The following is a 24,762-nucleotide window of genomic DNA, read 5'->3' on the forward strand; positions in this document are numbered from 1 at the left end:
CGAAATTGGAGATGAGTTTCATTATCTATTTAATTGTAGTAACCAACAAATATTAGTTAATAGAAAGAAATTAATATCCAGATATTATTTCGAAAGACCTCGTACATTTAAATTTAACACTTTATTTAATTATGTTGCAAATGATGAATTGATATCACGTAAAATTTATTAAGATAATTAATGATCGGCTAAACTCGGAAAACTAATGTCACGTGGACGTGCACGTGCTCACACCTACTGTACCAGCTCCGAGTTCTCCAATGCCATAAAGACAGATCTATGGCGAAGTTTCTCCTGAAAATTGGCACTTCGATTGGTAATGATCGTTTGTATCTGATCGTATGCTCAAATTTTCAGTTTATTTCAATAATACCTCACCACCATATAGACAATAGCGTATTCCCACCGGCAGCCCATAATTTACATAACAAAGAAAATAAATATCCCGTGAGAGGACCCTTAATGCTTGGTACGAACGCACCGCGCATGACCCAAAACCTCACTTCCGCTTATGGCAGCCATCACCGACTGAGGAGCGACATTTCTTCTACGGTTTTCAGGCATTTCTTAGTGTTTCACGTGTTATTTGTGTTGTACAGTATCTGTATTTGGTTCTTACATTTATTGTTGACAGGTCTTTCTTCGTGGTTTGTGTTGTCAGTCCTTGTTTTTGCCGTTTTCGGCCTTTCTGTGTTGGTTGGTTACCGCACACATGGACTGTTTTACGCTACGATACCGCTGTGTAGAAGGCCCTCTCGGTGTCTCCTACTGTTTGTTTTGTTACCATTTACTGCTGTCAACTATTCGGTGTTTTTCACTCGATATTTCTTTTTCTCGTGCGTTGCTGGTCGCTGCCCGCCGAGCAGTATGACAGGTAAGAAGGGGCAGAGTGCTTCTAAAACTCGTTAGGGAGATTGCGGTCATGTCATCCTCGATGGGGATGACCATGACTTCTGTCTTTCCTGTCGAGACTGCTCCCGGGATAGACCTTGTTCCATGTGTTTGGCTTGGCCAGATACCTTGTGGGACAAGGTACTATCCCATAAGTCTGTCACCCGAAAAAAGGGTATTAAGGCTGGGGCAGACAGTAAGCGTCCAAAAGCACAGAGATGAGCTGTAGTCAGCCTTCCACTTGGCAGTGAGGCCATTTTACCCCCGGAGGGGGAAGTAATTTTGCTTCCTAGTGGTAGGTCCTCTTTGGCTACAGAGGAGCCTACTCACGATCATATTTCTGGGACGGTAGGGTCCTTAGGGTTTCCTATCGTGCTCCAGAAGGGCACTCACCCGGGAATTTCCGTGGAGGTCGAAGGGAGCGAGTGTCCGGGTACCATCTCCGTTAGCGGAATGGCTACCGAACAGGCCAGTCATGCGACCCGGGCCCCATTGAGGGGTGCCGGCGTACCCACTGACAGTTGGCCGGCTGGCACTGCCAGTTACGACGGTGTTACTGGAGAGGCTGCACTGGGAGCAGGGAGTGACTCGGTTTCACTTCCTGGTGTTGGGGTTGACTACCCACTATCTGGGTTTGGGTCCAGGGTATTGCACCCTTCGGTTCCTCAGTCTTCCTTACCTCGATCTGGTCCTCCACCAGTTCGAGCTCCTGGCTCAGTGGGGTTCTTGGGAGCGCCTGTGCACCCCCCACCTTACCCCTTTCCTCAGTCTGCACCCAGGTTTGGTGGTTATATGCAGTCTCCTGACAGTGTTGGCCATTATCGGCCATACTTGACAGGCATGTCTCCAGTAGGGAGCAATTCATTTCCCGGTCCTGTGGGTTCCGGTATGTTGCCTCCCCCCCCCCCCCCCCAGTATTCTGGCTATGGCCAATGCTGGGGCCCTTCCCAGCCTTTGGGATTTCCATACTCTGGGTATGGTCAGACCCCTTTTGGTTACCCAGGCCAACCTTGGGGTACCTCAGCCTTCTGTCACCAGCCTGGTGTTGAGTCGGGTCCCCCCCTTCTCGCTCTCGCCAACACAAATCTAAGAGGCTTAACCGTCCCTCAAAGATTTCGGCTGACACCCATAAGACCTCGCTTTCCCATAGGTCTAAGCGTAAGGTCAACTTTGCTAATCTTAGTGCTGGCCTTTCTTCTACCTCTAAGGTTAGAAGATTGGAGACTCCGGACCAGTCTGTGACTAGGTCTGTCTCCAGTTTAGGCCAGTGCCCTCAGTCTGATCATGATGAGTCTGAGGACATGGATTGTGAGGAGTCAGAGGCTGAGGTTGTGGGTCAGCAGGCCTTACCTGATGATGGGGACACTCTGTCACTGGATGCTGGGTCTGATGTTGAATCGGAGACCCGCTCTTGGCTCCCAGCAGTCCAAGTTGAGGGTTCCTGTCAGGAGTCTTCAGACTCCGAGGTGGACTCTCCTGACACCGAGTCAGTCCTTGCAGTCTCCCAGGCTGAAAGGAATCTGGATTCCTTCCGCAGCCTGCGTTTGGAGGTTGCTTCACTCCTCGGCGTGGAGTTTTGCCCTCCTCCCTCGGCTTCGGGTCTTCCAGAGAGGACTTCTACTTTAAGTGCCTTTCTTCCCTCAGAGCCTGAGGTTAGGGCATCAGGTAGGTCATTGGCGGAGGGTACTATGGTTTCCTCAGCATTGGCCCAGATTCAGAAGGTTCTTCAAGCCAAAGGTTCTGCTAATAGGAAGCAGGATCTTTCCGGTTTGCTTTTGGGGGTGAATGATATTGAGGGGTTCAATCCTTCTCGATATGCAGTTCACGACCCCTCAATAGAATCTAATCCAGCTAAGGTGGACCTTCTTTTGGACCACTGCTGGCCTGGAAGATCAAATGACATGATTCATTTGTCTCCCAAAGAGCATAGTCGGATAGAAAGACTGCTTCGCCTTGCCATTCACGTGCTGGCTTATGCAGATTCTTTTTCCTCTGCTTTGTTTGTAGCTTCTTCTCGTTCGGAGGAGAGCCTACCTGAAAAGACTAAGCTCTTGGCTGAACTCAGCAAGGCTATGAACCGGGCCCACATGGATGGGACTGCGCTCATTCTGGCAGTTTTGACTGATTTCATTCTGGCTCGTCGTGCTTCAGTCTTGAAGCCAAGACTAACTATTGGAGAGCCTTTTATATCGGATCTCATGACTGCTCCCCTGTCAGGCTCTGAAATGTTTGGAGGGGTTCTCTCCTCTGTCATGGACAGAGTCAACAATGACAAGTCAGCTTCAGCTCGGTTGGAGAAACTTAGGGCTAAGCCTAAGCCTGGACGGGTGCAGCGCCCAGGCAAGCCTAAGAAGGGCCCTAAGACGGCTCAGCCTCAGGCACAGTCGTCTGTTACCTCGACTTCTCGAGGGGGGCACTCTTCTCGGGGACGAGGTGGTCGGGGTCACAAGGGAGGAAGGGGAGGCAAGCAGAATGCAGGTAAGAAGGGGCAGAGTTCCTGACTCTTTCAGTCCCTCGGTTCCACCCTGCCCCTTGTCCTGTCGTATGGACGATCCATGGGAAGGTCTCGAGCTCCCAAGGCCAGATCTTCCCGTTGGGGGTCGCCTTTCTCATTTTCTGCCCGATTGGCAGCAGCTTACCGAGGACAAGTGGGCAATTTCGGTGGTTTTCGAGGGTCTGGGTATCCCCCTTCTGAAGGATCCCCCTCTATCGGCAGATCCTGTTTGCTTTCCCCCTCCCGGCGATGCAGGAAAGGCTCAGGCCCTCCTAGACGAGGTCGACTGCATGTTGGCAAAGGGTGCCATAGAGGAGCTCCCGAGGTCTCTCTGGACACCAGGCTTTTACTCCCGTATGTTTCTTGTCAAGAAGAAATCCGGGGCCTGGCGTCCAATCATAGACCTCAGTGCCTTCAACAAGTATGTGGACTCTCCACATTTCAAAATGGAGACTCCTCGAGGCATTCTGGCGTCAGTTGCACCAGGCATGTGGGCAACCTCTATAGACCTCAAGGACGCTTATTTCCACATTCCGATAAAGAAATCGGTCAGGAAATTCCTGAGATTTACATCCCAGGGCAGAGTGTTCCAGTTCAGGGCCATGCCCTTTGGTCTTACCACAGCCCCCTTGGTTTTTACCAAGCTGCTTCAGGTGGTTGTGGGCTATTTACACAGTCGCGGAGTAGATATCCATATTTATTTCGACGACTCCCTGATGCTGCATCTAGATCCAGAGTCTCTGAGTCGCAGCACCAGGTCAGTCTTGACTACCCTTCTTCGCCTGGCCTTTATCCCTTCTCGAGAGAAATCCGAGGTTTTCCCCTCACAGGACTTTGTGTTCCTGGGAAACCGTTTCCTTACGGATCTCGGCCTCGTTGTTCCACCTCCGTCCAAGTTCCAGAAAGCCAAGGAATTGGTTCTTCTGCTCAACAGTTTGGACTCTATTCAGGTCAGGTGGTTTCTGAGGCTTCTCGGATTTCTCAACTCCCTTTCGGATGTTGTCCCTCTGGGTCGGCTCCATATTCGACCTCTTCAGATGTACCTACTGTCCAAATGGAAACCGGCCTCTCATCAGTGGGAGGTTCACATTTCCTTGGACAATTCAGTGAAGGCGTCGGCTATGTGGTGGGCATTGGAGAGCAATGTCCTGAAGGGCGTCTCTCTTCGGAGATCATCCCCTACAGCTACCCTGTATACGGACGCATCTATGACGGGTTGGGGGGCCTACCTCGACGGTCATTGTCGTTCGGGTGTCTGGCAGGGAGATCAACTCCAGGAGCATATCAATGTGCTGGAGATGAGGGCAGTTCTGCTGGCTATTCAGTCTCTGCGTCTGTTGCTTCAGGATCAGTCCATCTGCCTGGCTACAGACAATGCCACAGTAGTAGCTTATCTGGAGAATCAGGAAGGGACAAGGTCTCACAAACTTTGTGCTCTCGCTTGTCAGGTCCTGCTCCTGTGTCGTTCCATGGGGCTTTCCCTAACAGTGAGACATCTTCCAGGCCATCTCAATGTGTTAGCAGACACCCTCTCCAGGTCTCGGAGTCCAATTATCACAGAATGGACTTTGGACAGGTCAGTTTTCAGAGCCATCTGTATGGTGTGGGAGACTCCCCTAGTGGATCTGTTTGCCACAGCTCTGAATTTTCAAAATCAGACGTTTGTGTCGCCTGTCCCAGATCCTATGGCATGGGCAGTAGTCTTCTGGCCTATGCTTTTCCTCCCTTCAATCTGTTGGGCAGAGTGCTGCAGAAGGTCAGGGAGCACGACTGCTCAGTTCTTCTGATAGCACCTCTGTGGCCCAGACAGCCCTGGTTTCCTGCTCTTCTGGACTTATTGATAGACCTTCCATTGGCTATCCCTCCCAAATGGAATCTTCTCAGTCAACCCAAATCCAGACAGTTCCATCGGAACCCAGAGCGCCTCCACCTTCACGCGTGGAGGCTATCGTCTCCCTCCTCCAGGCAGGCTTTTCTGAAGAGGTTACAGATTGCATCACCAGATCAATACGATCTTCCTCATCTGCCGTCTACCAATCAAGATGGTCAGCCTTCTGTGATTGGTGTCACAGCAGGAAGATTGATCCACTCTGTTCCTCTATTCAATCGATAGCTGAGTTTTTCCTTTATCTTTTTAAGGTTAAGAAATTAACTCCAGGCACTATACGTGGCTATCGTTCTGCCATTGCCAATGTTTTTTCCTACCGAGGGCGTTCAGATATCGGAAATTGTTCCTCCTTGTCCAATCTTCTCAGATCCTTCTCTTTGGAGAAGCCTCGGGTTAGACTGCTGATGCCACAGTGGGATTTGGCTTTGGTCTTAGATTCTCTTACTAAGCCTCCTTATGAGCCCTTGGCTTCTGCTCCTTCCAAGTTTCTCTCTTGGAAGACAGTTTTTTTGATAGCGTTGGCTTCTGGGAGACGGAGAAGTGAAATCCATGCTCTATCCTCTTCTTCTTCTTGTCTCAGGTGGTCTCGGGACTATTCCTCGGTTACCCTTCTTACTGATCCTTCTTTTTTGGCAAAGAATCAGGTTCCTAATTTTTCACCAGAGCCTATCAAGATTCCTGCCTTAAAGGAGGTCTCTGGTGCTGAGAATCAAAATTCGTTACTCTGTCCTTGTAGGGCTTTGAGGTTTTATCTCGATAAAACCAGGGGGGGGGGGCGGCGGGAGTCTAGATCCCGTCTGTTCTTGCCCATTAAATCAAGGCAGACTGATATCTCTGCTCAGACTATTTCCAGGTGGATTTGTGACACCATCAGGACTGCTTATGAGGGGTCTAGTGCTGACACTTCTGACAGGGTTAGAGTGAGGGCACATGAGGTTAGAGCTCTTTCAGCATCTTGGGCCCTTTTCAATGGTGCCTCATTCGAGGATATCATGGCGTCAGCCTTCTGGCGAGGCCGTAACACCTTTGCGGATTTTTATCTTCGGTCGCTTTCCTCCCATGCAGATGGGTTGTACTCTCTGGGTCCTCTTGTCACTGCTCAGACAGTCTCATGTCCCCCAGTCAATTCTTAGGAAGGCTACCTTGCGGCTCAGAAGGATTTTTAGAGTTTTAATTGTTAATATCCTTTACCCTTATGGGTTTTTAATGCTGTTTTTTGCTACGATTAGTGATTGTCTGCGAAGACTCCTCTACGGTAAGACAAATTCGCTATTGTCTATATGGTGGTGAGGTATTATTGAAATAAACTTGAGGTTTTTGTAGTAAAACCAATGTTTATGATATAATACTCACCACCATATATTGGAGGTCCCTCCCTCCTCCCCTTGTCTTCGCATCCAATTTGTTTGGGTGCGGAAGTGAGGTTTTGGGTCATGCGCGGTGCGTTCGTACCAAGCATTAAGGGTCCTCTCACGGGATGTTTATTTTCTTTGTTATGTAAATTATGGGCTGCCGGTGGGAATACGCTATTGTCTATATGGTGGTGAGTATTATATCATAAACATTGGTTTTACTACAAAAACCTCAAATATATTTTCAATATTCTAAATGAAGCGATTTTCATTATTCAATAGACTAAATATTGTTGAACTCTTAATGAGGTACATACTAAGTGTTCTTCTACCTTACCTGTACGCGTACTCAATGACGCGTGTCCGGGGCAACTATACGGACAGGTGTTTACTTCATCACCTAGTTCAAGTTCAAGTTCAAGTTTATTCTGGGAGCCTTACCGCCCATAGGTTTACATGAATATTAAACATACATACATAAACATGTTATAATTGACATATATGGAGAGTGACCTCTCTTGACGACTGCTTATACCCTTACCGAATATAACTTACTAACAGTGAAATATATAAGAATTGCATACCATTAATCCAAACAATGCCTAAAAATGTCGAATATACAGAGTTATTACCAGTCAGGTTAGAAAATATGGATATGGACTATTCGTGGCAGAACGGACAATTGACTGGTAATCCTTCTGAGTCCTTCAGTGTCAATAGCACATATGATGATAATATAGACATATCTCAAATATCTACCTATGAACCCCCTTCCCAGACACTCGATGTATCAGCCTACATTAATGAACTCGAGAACTGTGGCGAGAGGCATAAACGTCTTCTAAATGACCACATTTTGAGTATGACCAATCGCAGTACACCTGGTCTAGAACACTTACGGCAGGAATTGTTCAAGATCACCAAAGAACGCGATGGTTTCCCTCTTAAAGAGGGATACTTGCGCAAACGTCTTGAACCCCGTACATCAACAGCAAAATCCGCTCAATTAAAATCAGCAAGAGATATATTCAATCTCTTTAGGGCTACTGTTGGTGAGTACACAGAAGACCTCAGTGACGTAATTCCTTCAAGAAAACGAGACGAAAATTCACAGGTCAAAAGTAACAATTTAATAAACGACACTGCAGGCCTCCAAAGTTTACGGGAAATACTTGTAAAATGCCAAGTCGACATAAAAATATGAAATGTGAACAAAGTCATGAAATAAATTCAATAAAAGACGCGATAACAAAGCATGAAAATGAAATACACGTCCTCCAGACGTCTCTACAGAAACTAGGGAAAGAAAAAGAAGAGGCTAAAAGACGTGGAAAAGATCGCTAGAGGAGCTCAATTCATGCAAAACTCGAATCGAAAAACTGGAAAAAGAACTTAGTAAATGGCGTGACCAAAACAAAAAACAGACCAAATTGTGGACGAAAAACAAAAAAAAAAAAAAATATATAGATTCGCGCGTGAACACTCTTAACGAGGAGATTGATAAATACAACACCGCTAAAACTAACATTGAGAAGAGGATTGGTAAACTCAGCAAAGAAGTGAAAACGGTCGCCGAAAACATGAATTATTTTCTTACAATATCGAACAGAATTGACAACAATAAGCTGTAAAAAAATTCGTTAAACTGATGGCTCAAAAGGTGAAATCTGAAGAGGAAGAAATGAGAAGAATGAATGACGTCATACAATAGACACAAAATCGTGCACAGAACGTCCAACAACAATTGGACAAATTTGCGAAAGGACAAGACAGTAAACAAAAACGTAAACATACCAGTGACAATAGTGAAATGGCTGGTGACAAAACAGAAGAACAACCGTTCTGTTCCACTGAGGCGCGATGGCCTGGATAAGTCGCCGGAAACCTCCAAACAGCTATGTTCTTAAGCTCGCGCAACACAACACTTCCTAAAGTCCCTCACACCACAGAACATAAAGTTGAATCAACCTTCTTTTAAGTCAACAGAAGTTGCGAAACCAACTTATCAATCTCGCTTTTGTGACATATAGCAACTCCATTCCGCTCATTTATTATCTAATTTCCGCGTCGGTGGTTCCATTAGTTTAAACATATTCTATTGCCAAAATAAATTTGAACAAGGGAATTGGGCACAAGTTATTACAACTTATTGGAGCCCTCTCCCATCATACAGTTTCAAATACATGCTTATAAAGATATAGGCTTAAACATAAATTATACATATTAAGCATTCACACACAGACATAGCTACATGTATACGAACCTTTTAAAACCTTTTGCTGAATTCAATGAAATTTTGCACATGTCTAAAGACAAAATAGTTTAATTCCTCAGAAAGATCAATACTACCAAGCAAAAGAAGCTCTAAATGCAAATCTACGTCTAATTCAGCCAGATTATGAAACAAAGTGCGTCTTTCATTTCTGAAAGTTTGCCACTCAAAGAAGAAGTGAAAGGCATTCTCACAAGGATGTCCACAGGGGCATACTGGATTTCCGACAAGATTTACTCGATAAAGATCGTATTTAAGGGAACTACAACTTTTTAAAAAGTTTAGTATGTATTATGTTTAACTTCCGTTCACCATAACTAATATAGATAGGTGGGGATTGTTTTGTATTTAAAGGAAGTGAGGTTTTAAACAAATTTATGGAAGGCAGTGACCGTACAGAGAAATCTAACAAGTTCCAGCTGCGAAGCGTAGAAGGTATAAAAGAGAGGTTTGTAAGAGAAAGCCCAAATATAGGAACTCTATAATCATTGTTATTTCTCAGATTGCAATTGTTATTATCTGCAATAATAGGTGGCAAGAGATCGTTTAAATAATCTGGAGTTAGCTTGTCATGCATTTTAAATAAAAGTTGATGTTTTCTTCGTTTTCGACGATTCGAAAGTGTATATAAACCAGTTTCAAAATTTAAATCTTCTGTACGTGCATAAGAAGGAAGGCCAGTTATAACACGAGCAGCTTCTCTTTGGGGTTTCTCTTATTTATCTGATTCAGAACTAGTGCAACCGTCCCACAATTCACAAGCATACTCTAAAATTGGTAAAATAAAAGCTTTGTAAATTGTTAAGAAACTCTTTCTATTTAACAAATATTTCAACCTTCTTACGACATTAATTTTCTTCATAACAGATATATATGGAGCATTAATATGACCTATACCCCCTACGATCGAATGCTTTGGAAATATCACAGCAGACCATACATACATGGTTTTTTCATCTGTGAAACATCACGGATTTCATTTCTATTTACTCTTACAGAACTAAACGTTTTGTTGGTTTTAGACTCACATCAGGAGCTGCAGTGTTTCTATCATCGACTTGTGTAATATTACAAAAATAGTAATTTAATAAGTTAGCTTTGTCTTCATCATTAGTAACAACATTATTAGTGTGAGGATCTACAAGATAAGGAATATAAAAAAAGGAATAAGGATTGTGAAGTTCCAGCTGAATTCAATAACCTTTTAATATGTCTCCAATAAGATTCTAGATTAGAAGACACAAATTCTTCAATTATACCATGAACATTCTCATAAAATAAACGGGCGTGTTTTTTCATGTTGTTAACTTTATGTCGTTGAGATTTAAATTTATTTATATCCGAAAGAAGCTTGGTTGACCTCGCGATTTCATGCAACCTGACACGAATTCTCACATTTTTCCTTAATTCAGAGGTCATCCAAGGTTTATCATTAGGTCTTATAGTGGCCACTTTAGATGGAATGCACGAATTCGCAAAATTGAAAAAAATATCAGTAAAACGTTCACAAGCAATATCAACTGAGTTACAATTAAGGAAAAGATCATTCCAATTATAATTAGAAAAAAGATTATTAAACGTTCGGAAATCAGCCCTTTTATACAGCCAGATTTTACGCTTATAAATAGATCTAAAAGCACATGGAAGATTAATACAAGCAGTACAGCGATCATGATCACTGAAGGATTTATCAACTGGTATTACAGAAGAATCAATACAAGAAATAGACTCAGTTAAGAGAATGGGATCCAGAAGGCTGGATCGAGTTGGTCCAGTATGAGTTGGTTCGTTTATGACATTAATCATACTAAAAGAACTTATAATTTCGAAAAGATAATGGTTAGGAGATGCAGTTAATAAGTCGACATTTAAATCACCAGTTACTGTTATATTTGGTGTTATGTGTAAAGCATTATTAATAGATGTACGCACATTGTCCCAAAAGGGTAACACAGAATTTTCTGGTCTATATGCTGGACCTATCATGAAAGACGAATTGGTTTGTGAGATTTTAATCCAAATTACTTCATCCCCGGGAAATTCAAACAAGCGGGTTACTTTTAGCAGATCTTTTATGTAGACCAGAACACCTCCACCAGCAAAATTCTACTGTATACATGTCAACAATCGGATTCCGTGAATGGAAATAATATACCGTATTACTCGGTAGTTAATATTTACCTTCCAAAACCCAGTAGGTTTGGTGAAACGTCTCATTCGGGAATTTCCGTCCGATAGTGCGGGTGACGTACTGGATCCCAGAGGATACGTCCGGTACGTACGGTCCTGGCTAAAGTGCGACGGGCACGTTGTGTAAACGGGTTTTATGTAATTTTAATTCCATACTCCACTCACCCTTGCATGCTTTTCCACAACTCCTTACACACTCATTTACATATAAGACGAAAACAACACTAAATATGGACACTGACACGACACGTGTAAGACTCACCACACTTTCCAACACAGTGAACAAACACGTGCTTACACAGACAATGCTAAACACTTTACTAATTCAAATAGTAATTCACCTGTCACATATAAATATACATACATATATACTCAACGCACTCACACACACATGTAATCGGGGGTTGCAAGAAACGTCACAACACCGGAGTTCGTTCTGTATATTTATTACGATCATAAGGACGACACCCTGTAACAAATACAAATAGAACACATCACACTCTTGCCTCTTACATACTATAAAAAAAAACAAAAACAAAAAAAACAACAAGGGGAGGTAACTCGTACAAGTTAAAAAAGCGATCTTATTAACTGAAATATGTCACTGTACATTTCGTTTATCTCTTATAATTATACATATAATCTGGTATGAGGCTATATGCTTGGTTATTACAAAATATAACAATATATATCATACCTGCATGTAGTGCAGGGCCGATGATCGTCGAACCACACTCAATAAACTGAGGATCAGGATCACATTCTAAAAATAACAACATACACACTCTTACACACCGATATACACAAAGTCAACAGATATATAAAAAAAACTCTCATGAGATAGACACATCTGACCATCATGTACTTTGACAATGAGACTTCATATCACACACGTTTAGCCATTGCCAATTGCATAAATTCAAATAAATAAATAAATAAATAAATAAATAAATAAATAGAGTAAAGTGTGAGATTAATAGTAAGACATTATAGATAATAAGACTTACATTAAATCGTCTGTCTTTGTCGGAGCCAGATCTATAGCACAACTGCTAGTTCCAAAACAAACTTGTCATCTGGCAAATTCCCGCCAACTGACCACACAAAGAACAACAAACACAATGACCACACCAACTGACCAATCAGAACACAAGACATAATAAAACACTATGACACTAACGCCACCAAAGGCAATCACACCTTCGGACACGGACGGACGCGGATATATATATATAACGACGTCAACGATAAAATAGGCAAAGCGAAAGCTGGTACTTACGACATGAAGTAATTATATTAAATAAAACAATAACAAATAACCCTGTTACATCCTCCCCTGCTTCGGAAAATGTCGTCCACGACTAAAGACATTCCTAGGAATGCTGCTACTTACATAGCATAAATGTAAAACTTTCCTGCAAAACTGAAAATAATAATAAAATCATCTAAAAACAAGAAAATCTGGAATTATTAATCAAGAAAATCTGGAACTATTAATCATGAAAATCTGGAACTATTAATCAAAAAGGCAGAACAACTCAAGTCTTCCCAGCAACAATACTCAGAAGAGCAGAGACAACCCTGTCATCCTGTCTGTCCAGAGATCCCACTTCTACTAGTTCCGAAAGGAATCTGGCACGACTTCGCCACTCAGGCTCACCCAGTTGCTGTTTCAGCACATATCGGTCATCTCTCATCCAGGCGGGTTTGGCCCGACTCCTCAGTGACCGTCTGGGTGCCACAGGACTTGCCTGGCGATCAGCTGGTGGCTCCAATTCTTCGGGTTGCTCAACAGGTTCTTCTATCTCTTCTGGTTGCTGCTCATGCACAACATCCTCAGGCACTGTGGTAGTGGCTGGTCCGGAAACGATGTTGGGTCGAACATCAGTCGTAACCACTACCACTTCCTCCTCCTCCGAAGATGAAGTGGAACCTTCGTCACTAGAAGGTTCTCCCCTAACAGGCGCTCTGGGTTTCCTCACTCGAGGAGTGGGAACCGGCCTCTCTGGTGGCTTGGGTGGAGCTGTGTCCATGTGCAGGTAACCTATGGGTAAGAGAAGGTTCCTATGGAGAGTTCTTGTTCTTCCCTCCCCGTTTTCCCTCCGTACCACATAGGAAGGTATTCCAGGATGAGGCTGCTCTATCACGATGTAAGGATCTTCTTCCCATCGGTTGGCCAGCTTATGTCTTCCTTCAAAGGCGACTATTTTGACAAGCACCCTATCTCCCACATTCAGTACAGCTTCGCGGACCCGCTTGTCGTAGTTGTTCTTCTGACTGGCTTTGGCCTGGTCGGAATGAGCTACTGCCAACTCATAGGCATGCCGTAGTCGCTGACGCAGGTCTTCGGCATACTGAGAAACGATACCACCTTCTTGCTCACTCCCGACACCAAACGCAAGATCGACAGGTAATCTGGGGTTCCGTCCAAACATAAGGAAGTAAGGGCTCTGTCCTGTTGATTCCTGGCGGGTACAGTTGTACGCATGTACCATACTTGAAACATGAGCTTTCCAGTTAATCTTCTGCTCAGCTGACAGTGTCCCCAACATTCCAAGTAAAGTACGGTTAAACCGTTCACAGAGCCCATTTCCCACAGGATGGTAAGGGGTAGTATGGGACTTTTCAACTCCAGTGATCTTGCAGAGTTCCTTCAAGATGTTGCTTTCGAAGTTGGGTCCTTGATCTGAATGTATCCTACGGGGAAGACCATAATGGACCACAAAGTGACTGAAAAATACTTCCGCCGTAGTACGCGCTGTCATGTTACGAGTAGGCACTGCGATGGCGTATCTGGTAAAATGATCTGTCATGACAAGAATGTTCTCGATGCCACCCTTCGATGTTTCCAAGGAAAGAAAATCCATACACACTAGTTCCATAGGTTGGCAAGTTTTGATGGATACTAGCGGCGTGCAGACTCTCGCCGGTGTTTTCCTTAGAAGACACCTGTAACAGTCCTTGATCCATCTCTCCACATCCTTTGTCATTCCTATCCAGAAATACCTGTCCCTCACAAGTGATAGTGTTCTGTCCCGACCCTGGTGTCCGAAGTCATCATGTAGCATGGTGAGGATTTTGGGGATGACAGTTCTTGGAAGGACTATCTGGCTCCTTGCAGTGCCATCATCTATAATATCCCGGCAAAGTACACCATCAATGAGTTTAAACTTCTCAAAGTTCTTCAACATCGCTTGGTGTCCAGTTGCAGATGGCAGATCATGTCTGGCAGGCTTAAGTCCTGACTCCACACACTGAATCCAAAAGCCTGTGAAAGGGTCCTGTAATTGCTCTTCCCTCAATCCCTGAACTGGCTGTAACACTGCAGTCTCTTGTATTTTTCCAAGTGCTTGTGCTGATACAGCAACAGTCTCGATGTAAGGAGTAGCGTTGATGCCCTTGCTTAAAGCCTGTATAATATCCTTGGAGATGACTACTGGCTCCTCATTGGGCAATGTTGGATGACGCGACATCCCGTCAGCATCAGCATTACTCACACCTGGCCTGTACAGGATGCTGAAGTCATAAGCGGCCAAGGCTGCAACCCATCGCTGTGATGTTGCATCCAGCTTGGCGGAGGTAAGAATATATGTTAACGGATTGTTATCTGTATAGACTGTGAATGGGCAAGCGACGAGGTAATCCGAACACTTGTCCGTGACAGCCCACTTGAGAGCAAGAAACTCCAGCTTGTGTGTGGGGTACCGATGCTCTGCTTTCGTCAATCCTCGACTAGCATAGGCTATAACTCGCTTGACTCCATTCTGTTCCTGGTATAATACAGCTCCTAGTCCAAGTCCCGAAGCATCCGTGTGAAGGGTAAATGGCTTGGTGAAATCCGGATAACTGACGATAGGTGGTCCAGCAAGACAAGTCCTAAGAGCTTGAAATGCCTCATCCTGTTCCTCTCCCCATACCCATGGGTGTTGGCCCTCTGGTTTCTTCCTGGAGTTCTTCCTCTTCTTCTCAACAGGGTTCATCAGAATGGTCAACGGACGGGCGATGCGAGAGAAGTTCTGGATGAATCGGCGATAGTAGCCAACAAAACCTAGAAATTTCCTGACTTCATCCGAGTTCTCGGGTGTTGGCCACGCTGTAATCTTCTCCACCTTCTCTGGGTCTGGCTCAATTCCATCCTCCGAGACTATGTGTCCAACATACTTCACCCTGCGACGAAAGAAGGAGCACTTGTCAGGCGCAAGCTTCATTCCACTTTCCTCCAAAGTCCGAAATATAGCATCAAGTCGATGTAGCTGCTCATCAAAAGATCCAGAGAATATTATGACATCGTCTATATAGATGTAGCAATACTTGGTGTGATACTGATGCAGTACTTCTTCCATCAGTCGCTGGTATGTAGCCGGGGCATTGGCAAGTCCAAAGGGCATGCGGGTGTACTCGTAAAAGCCAAATGGTCCCACAGTAAAGGCAGTCCGTTCCTTGTGTTCCTGTTGGATCTCAACCTGGTGATACCCCGACTTCATATCGATGGTAGAAAAGAACTTATTCCCTGCGAGTGAGTCTAGGATTTCGTCAATACGGGGTAAGGCATAAGCATCCTTCACCGTCCTGTCATTCAATTGACGATAATCGACGCAGAAACGTAATTTGCCATTTTTCTTTCTGACTAGTACCACGTTAGATGACCAAGGGGAGTGGGACCGGCGGATGACTCCAGCAGCCAATAATTGGTGCAGGTGGTTCCTCACCTCCTCAAACATCGATGGTGGGATGCGTCTACATCTCTGTTTGAAAGGTACTTCGTTGGTAAGTTCAATCCTGTGCCTCACCGTTGATGTGTGTCCTAAGTCAGTGTCACCTGTAGAGAAGATGTTACGGTGCCGCTCCAGAAACTGTTTCCCTCTGTTGATCTCCTCCTTGGTAAGTCCATCAGTGCAGACTTCAACCTTCTCTAGTACATCTTCTTCGTTATCTCCTATAACATTCCCAGTGTCCTCCACTGTAACAGCCTGCAGCTCACAAAGCAAAGCTTTGGGCTGTATGGTAACTGTGCGTGTAGACACGTTGCTAATGTGGACCTGAACTAATTTCCGCTGGTTGTAATAATACGGCACAAGGGTAGGCACAATATCTAAGTCCTCTGGAATGGCTGACCCTTCAGTATGATGCAACAAAGCACAAACTCGAGGGTAAGTTAAGCACTTATCTGTATATCCATCTATGATGATGTCAGAGTTCGGTTTGATAGTGATAGGTCTGGTCCCAGCACATCTCACCACAGCTAGTCGGTCATGGTGTCGCTCCAACTCTTTCTCCTGTAGCGTCATGCATCGAAATGCTAGGTAGAGCGGAGTCACTAGCCTTGCAGTCTGTAGGAAAGATGCGCCATGCTGGTCCCTGACACGCGTCATGACTTCTGAAAGTACGTTGGTTCCTATTAAAACGGGAACTGTTGTATTGTAGGGGCTCTGAGGGACAACTAAAAATATTCCCTTCATGATCTTGTTCTTATCTCCTAATCCAGTTCCGTTGAACTCCAGGTCAGTCTCAATGTAGCCTTCATAGGGTAGCATTTGTCCATCAGCGCACTCTATCTTCAAGATGGTATGCAATGGCTTTAACTCCAAGTGATGGAGATGCTGCTTGTAGAAAGCGTAGCTTATGGTAGAGACTGTAGATCCAGTGTCCAAAAGTGCTTTTGCAGGTAAATTTTCAATGGTCACTGAAATCTCGGTGGGTGAACCAACTAGGTCTGCAGGCCTACGTTTCGTCGCATGCTGCATAAAGTTTGTCCCTCTTGTCTCTAGACCTGACGTTTGCCCCTCCACGCAGGTCTGTTGGCGTTTAAAGGATGTCCGGTCCTTCTATCTACATGTGCTCGGCAACCAACAGCTATATGTCCTGGCTGGCCACATCGGAAACATGTAGGCTCCCCTTCAGCAGCTGGAACAGCGTCCACTCTCTGGGTCGTATGGTCCAGATTCTGATAGAAATTCCGTTGCTGATCAGAATACTGCTGTGAAGACTGTTGACGACCATGATTGGGCCCTGTCCTCTGGTTCCTCTTCTTATCCTTAGCGGTCTGGGTCTTCAAGGTATTGACATCAGTTGTCAGCTGCTTTATCAGTCCTTTAATCTCTCCAAGGTCCAAGGATGTAGTCTCTACAGCCGACTTAGAAGTCCCTGGACGTGACTTGGCCCCTTTCTCCTCCGAACGAGAAGCATGGTCCTGTTCAACACGACGTATGGAAATCCGAAGCCTGTCGAAATCGGTGATGCGTTCGTACAAGTGTCCAGTAGACTCTCACACGCGCATATTCACGCTCTCTCGCACATTACAGCGCATACACCGGACATACATTCACAGCACATACTCACACGCATACACATGTATAACATAAACACTCCCAAACATATCCAAAACATACACGCATAGCTGTAAATATACACAACACACATACACATAGGCACATATATATGTAACACTACATAAACTCACATACACACTTATGAACAACATTCACACCCGTATATTTGCTCAGTACACATACAAAAACAACCGTTATTAACCACTTACTGGTTAAGTAGTTTAATGAAGTGTACAGTGCGTAATATATACATAGATATTGTATACGGCCCTACTGTTTACTTAACATTGTGTACCGTATGATATGTATTTACATATCGACCGAGAGCTCAGCTTCCGTGTTGCAAAGTTAACGGACGGACGGACGGAAGTACATAAAAAAGGAATTCGTAAGGTTCAATATACAGTATGCGCACTAAATCTATGTACAGATGTTAACTGTTCCAGGCAGGTACTACATTAATTTGTGCACTATGTAGGGATGGACTGCTAGGATAACACTCTAAAGTAGCGCGTTTAGGCAACACGCTAAGGTGACCTTCTAGGATAACACGTTAATATAACATGGGAAGATTCTTTAGATTCTTTATTTTGCCGTGAGTCATACGACTCATCAGCACAAAAGCACTACAAATACATAAATATATGTAATACAATATATATATATATAAGTACTTCCACTCATTTACACTCATATACACACACACCCACACTCACACACACACACGCACGAACGAGCATACACTCACCCGCTCATACATATTCATTGTTCAATTTATTTGTTAAACAAAATATCTGAGGCTTATAGGTACCCGAAAGTACAATGATAATGTACACATATAACAATTAAACGAAACTTTAAATGGACAGGAGAGTGACATCAGAGTATGTATATTGTACATATGTATATAAAACCATGTTCCCTGAGGTATAATCATGGATGTTGTAAGTCTATTAAAACTTATCAACACATATAAACATCAATTACGTCTCTGGCATGTTCCATACAGTGAAATATGATATTGTATGTATATTGAGCTGATTAAATATAAATATTAATTACGTCTTTTACATGCTAAGTATAAATGTTTCCCTAAATTGGCCAATGCTCTAACATTATTTGTACTTAGAAGTTGTATCAATTTAAAAATGGAGAGTTTTCTATAATAGTATGGTTTGACTAATGTGTGCCTTAAATCGTTATAGAATGGACAAATCGAAATAAAATGATACTCATCTTCGATGTCTCTCCTATTATACTTGGCACATATTCTGTTTCTACGTAAAACGTTATGGTGTCTCCCAATTTCTACGTTTAATTTATGAGATGATGTCCTTAATCTAGTTAACATGTTTTTATATTTACTTTCAATGGGTTTCTTAGATAAAACTGAATACAGTGATTGTCTATTTTTGATATAAAAGCCCTTTTGGTGAAGCTGTAATTTTTACCAACATGCTTTGTTTGGAAATGTCAATTAGTCCTTGTTCTATTATTGTCAATGAAACGTTATAAGGCAATTCAGAGTCAAACATATAATTCATTCCTAAAGTTGCTAACTCATTCTTGATATTTCTTACCCACAAATCATTCTCACTCACACACTCATCATAACATTTTTTTTTTTTAATTAAATTATCCGACTATTTCAATTTTAACCAATATTTAGATATTCTCAATTTTCTAGTTACACACAGCGGTAATCTTCCCAATTCGCAGTATATCAAGTCATTGCATGTGTACTTAAGTACCTTTAATACTTTTTACAAAAAATTAAATGTACACTTTCGACATCCGGGGCTTTATGAAACCCCCATATTTCAGACGCATAACACAGTATACTGTTAATACGAGAATAAAAGATAGAATAATAAGTCGCGATATTCAAAGAATGATTTCTTAATGATGAAAACAGTGAAAATAAAGCTTTCCTCCCTTGCTCCGCAACGTGTTTCTGTGTTTTGAAAAACTTCCCATTATAATTAAACAATATCTCTAAGTACCTAAAACTATCAACTATTTCTACAGTATGATCACCATATTTCCAGGAGTCATTAGTTTTTATATTACCCCCGTTTCTAAAAACGACAATTTTAGTTTTATCAACACTGATTTCCAGATTCCAAATTCTACAATATTCCTGAAGAGAGTCTAACATACTTTGTAAACCGTCTGGTGTATTAGCATACAGGACCATACCATCAGCACACATGAGTAAGAAAAGATGAAGCATTTGTAACTCAACACTAGGACAATTATCATTGATGAAATTCATTTCAAAATCATTAAATATAAGGAAAAAAGTAGAGGCGATGTCCCCTTGTAAGAGACCGGATGTGTTAGGGAAGATGTCACTCAATTGATAATTGAATTTTAAACATGATTTAATATTTTCACGTAAAGAAAATATAATCTTTAAAAAAATTCCTCTAATTCCACGTCGTATTAATTTGCTCCATAGCCTACCTCTTTCAAGAAAATTAAAAGCTTTACGAAAATCGACAAAGCAACAATACAGCCTTTCCTTATTCTTAAGTTTCTTATCTATAAGAGTTTGAAGAACAAAACTGGCGTCTAACGTTGACCTTCCCCTTTTAAATCAAAACTGAGCATCTGTCAAAATATTGTTTTCTTTTTCTCATTCCATAATTCTGTTATTTAAAATACTATTAAATAGTTTACCAAAACAACTAACTAAAGATATACCACGATAGTTATTTGTATCATTAACACAGCCTTTTTTAAATATTGGTACTATACGTGATTGCGACGAAGCATCTGGGAAAAACCCAGATCTAAAAATAGCATTAAATAACTGTTCTAAATATGGTAATAGTATGTTTTTTCCATGAATAGATATTTCATTAGTTATCAAGTCCTCACTACAGCTTTTATTAGTTTTCAAATTATTGATAGCTTTAATTATTTCATGTGATGTAATATTACGACCAAGATTCTCGTATATGGGGTCTACATTAATATCTGGTACATCAGTGTTTACATCAATATCAACGTCCATAAGATTTCTAAAATGTACGTAAAAATCATCAATACACAATGTAGATTTAACCCTGGTCGATGTACTTTTCTCAGATAATTTGTAAAATTGCCTGGGATTAGATTTTTTTAATAGATCAAACATATTTCCTTCATATCGCTTCAATTTACATTTCAATTTTTTATAATTACGTTTGGCAGTAACCAATATATAGTGATTCTGATCCGACTTGTTCTGGTTGAAATTCTTTAAAGCGTTTTATATTCCATAAAAAGATGTTTACACTGTGGGGTAATCCAGGGTTTTTCTACTTTGGCTTTTACGTGGGGTCTGTCTACGACCAGAGTTATCTCTACATTCACAATATGGTAGGGTACAATCATTGATTAAATGACATATATTGTTAACACATTTGTTAACTGTATCTTGACTATCAAACTCAATATTCATCTCTACATTAATCAAGTCGGTACATTCTTGCAATTTGTTAAAAAATAAATGTACATTTGCATCTTTCCATTTAACTGACACACAATTTCCTCTGCCAAAAGTATCACTCACTGTAACATTATCCGCCTCATTTTCGGAAATGGGCTGACCAGTAATAAAAATAAAGTAAATTTGACAATGGTCGGAGTAAAAATTAAAATGACCAAAATCAAATTTGATTATATTTTTCATCTGTGAACTATCTGTCACACCATCAACTCGAATCCGTTGTGTGTTGAACGTTTTTTTATTAATACCCCTGGTTTAGGATTACAACCACCTCACTACACCGACCGTCGGGTCGTGTCAGTAACTTAACCGTAGCTATATGTGGCGCCTAGACTCCCGAGGACGTCCAGAGCGACGTGGCTAATCTGTGGTTCTGCCCAGCACCCAGATATCCCTAGTTTTATTACCCTACGCACTCACTCTTGCACGACTCCCTCACCTGTCACACCTGGACATGTACACGTCTCAAGACAACACCATATAAGGACAGACACTGACACTACCTAACAGGTAACACCAAATAAGGCCATACACGTAACTGCACGGACAGTAATGAATACAGATTAAAAAGGACGTTACAGACACTTACTCCAATTTACCCTGTGACATATCGGTTAAAACATAATCAATTAAACTTTTCCCATTTGTATTATAAAAAGTATATGAACCAAGGGCATCATCTGCATGTCTCCCATTAACTATACGTAAACCTGATGACTTGCACATTTCTAGCAACCTTCGACCAAATGTATTAATCCCGCTATCCATGTTACTGCGGCTAGAGTTGTCAAGTTCCTCACCGTAACTGAGGACATTGTCAATATTATTATATCTATAAAGTCATGTATTTTACCAGTTCTTGCGTTCAAATCCCTAACAATGTAAACACCCCTGTACTTTTATACTGTGTAAGAGAGTCTTCTAAACACTGAAACAAGTCAGTATCATAGTGATCGTAAAAAACGCTGTTCTCATGAGGAATGTAACAAAAGGCCAAGAATATAGGATTCATTGAAGTACATGACATATCCAATTTTACCCACACACTACTATCACGTATATTTTCAACGACATTAACTTTGTTACCCAATTCAGATTTGTAGAATACAACAATGCCCCTCTACAGGCTGATTTATTAATAAGAAAGTGACAAAAGCCTTTCAGCTCCAATGCATCATCTGATTTGACCCAGCACTCCGATAGAAAGGAAATGTCGAAATTAGATATGCTATTACAAAACTCATCTTCCTTTAGCGTATCCAACAGTCCCCTACAAATGTTCCAAGAAAACACGGATAGTTCGCTCTCCTCTCCGTCCTATGGATTGTTGTGGTGAGGTGCAGGCGACCTTGGTGTGGAAGGAGGTCGTTGCTGGACTCTCTGTGCTCTCTATGGCGGATTTGAGTTGTGGTGAGGTCTGACATTATTGCTAGCTACATCGTTCCTGTAGCTAGGGTGATGGTGACGGTTTCGGTTATTGGCCGATCTACTGTACCGGTTTTGGGTTGGTGTTGCCTGACTTTGCCCATCGGTTCCCTGGTTTTTAGTGTGCAACTGACCGTTGATATACAGTTTGTCTCTAACCAATCGCACATCATCACCAATCTGTTTATGGTGTTTCAATACAAGATACAACCTTCCTTCTAATGCGAAAATACAGAATGATATTTGTGATACAACTTCGAAGCAACGATCAATTTTTGGAGGAAATAAAGAAATGATGATGATAATAGTCTGGAACTAAGCCATTTATATCGTTGATTGTTTTTCTTAGGATTTTCGGGGATTCATTGGATTTTTTGGCGAAGATCCTTCTGTGCAGAAGGAAAACAGTTTCTTGTCATGTCTAAGACGGTTAAGCTCATTAACAAGTTTGTTGCGATTTTGTCAAAGACTCGATAATGAGAATACCCAACCCCTTAAGTTCCTTTTTGGAGTGAAAGTGTTTTTCTCTGTCAGTGTAACGAACGAAACGGGTGATGACTGTTGCTTTCCCGTTCCTGATAGGGCCTATCAGATGACATATGGAAATAAGAAAAAAACAAATTGTTGTACCTGAATTCCTAATCGTCGGTCACAGATATCTCGGACAGCACCTAGCGCATTGAAGGTACGGGCGTCTTGCCCTTAGGGCACAGGAACATTGAGAAACTTTAGACAAGTTCTCCGTGAATACTGTTCATGCTCGTCTAGTATATTACTGTGGGAGTATAACTGACTTTCAAGCTGTTGGATTTTATCATGGAAGTCTCTGATTTGATTGTTCTGGATTTCAACTGTGTTTTGTAATAAAGATAAGTTTTCATCAATAACTGGCCCGATATTTTCTTTTACACAGGAATTAAGTGTAGATTTGAAACATGACTTGTCAATGATGACATTTTTATACGAGCATCTTCAATTTGAGGCGCAAACTGGGAAGAGAGAGTCTTGGATATGACTGATGCGACAAGCTTGGATACAGGTCCGATTAAGGCATCCACAAGACTGCTGATAAAAGTGGGATCATTGTATCAATGGCTAGAGCAAAACCTGGGTTACTGTCAGGCTGAGTGGGTGGGGCCGCGGCGGGAGTTTCAAAATTGGGTGTAACATTAAGCTGTTTTTTGGTCACAGATTCATCATCTATATCAGGTGATGAGACAGAAGAAAGTCTCTTGATACCAACACTTTGAACAGGTGTGGTATAAGTTACGGCTTGGTCGTGAGATATTGTTCAATCGATGTGAACTACGTCAACATCCTTACTTCAACACGTGGTTCCACACAGAGGAAATTCCCTGAAAGAACATATTGGCCTTATTTATACCAGAAAAACTTGGTAACTTTGATAGATATACGTAGAAAGTTTAAGTAAATCGACTATATTTGATAACGGTAATATAGGTAATATTTACCTTGAAGTCTGGTAAAGTTATAGTCAAATAGTTTAAATTGACAGGACTCTGGAGGATACCTCCGTCAAGATGGTAAATGGCCAACTGTGGGGTTCGCGCTGTATTCTTTACTTTTATTGGTCCCACTCACACTCATTGCACGCTTTCCTCTTTCATCCTAATTTACATAACATACGCCCTACACAACCCTGACAGTACAAGACAAGTACAAGACGGTCACCTTCTACTGACGTGGCACATTACACAACACGTGCAATCGCTATAATTAGACAGGTACTTTCCACAATACACTATACAGTGACAATTGTCTACATCATTACAAAAAACAATAGAGTATAGACTATTCTGAACTAAATACTAATTAATTAATTTCTAAAAATAGTTAGGCTAATTAATTATAATTAAACCATTATCATCAAATCAATTAGTAAGTAGCAAATAAAACAAAGTAAGATATCTATTAATTAGATAACATTTATCAATTAACATTCATCGATCCAATAAAAATGCACCTGTGACACACACACTCTGCGGGCTAAATGTCGTCCCTGACATTTAACTCCAAATTCAGGTACAATCTGTAAATAAAACATTTTAATAAATGACCTGAAAATTCAATAAATCCTTAATATTGACCCTTAAATTAATCAGATATCATTGTGCTTAATTAAAATATCAGCAACATAATATAACCACAACGCACTTCAAACAAAACCAAATGCCTGAAAATAAATCGTCAAACACCTGAAACAACAATATGTACACGATTTAAACCAATAACCAATCATTTTCCGCACTGTGTCCCACTACGTAGTTGTCGTAACGTTCAGGAACTCGCCTTGTTCGTGTTGATCTCCTCAGTGGTGGAGCCTCTTCTACCACAAGGGTTTCCGGCAGATAAAGGGAGGCAACCACCTACACTACTACCACTACCATGATCAGACTTTACAGAA

This window comes from Ylistrum balloti, unplaced genomic scaffold, assembly GCF_031769215.1.
Source record: "Ylistrum balloti isolate Yb309-2 unplaced genomic scaffold, AGI_CSIRO_Ybal_v1 Utg370760, whole genome shotgun sequence".
NCBI classification, from domain to species: Eukaryota; Metazoa; Mollusca; class Bivalvia; order Pectinida; family Pectinidae; genus Ylistrum; species Ylistrum balloti.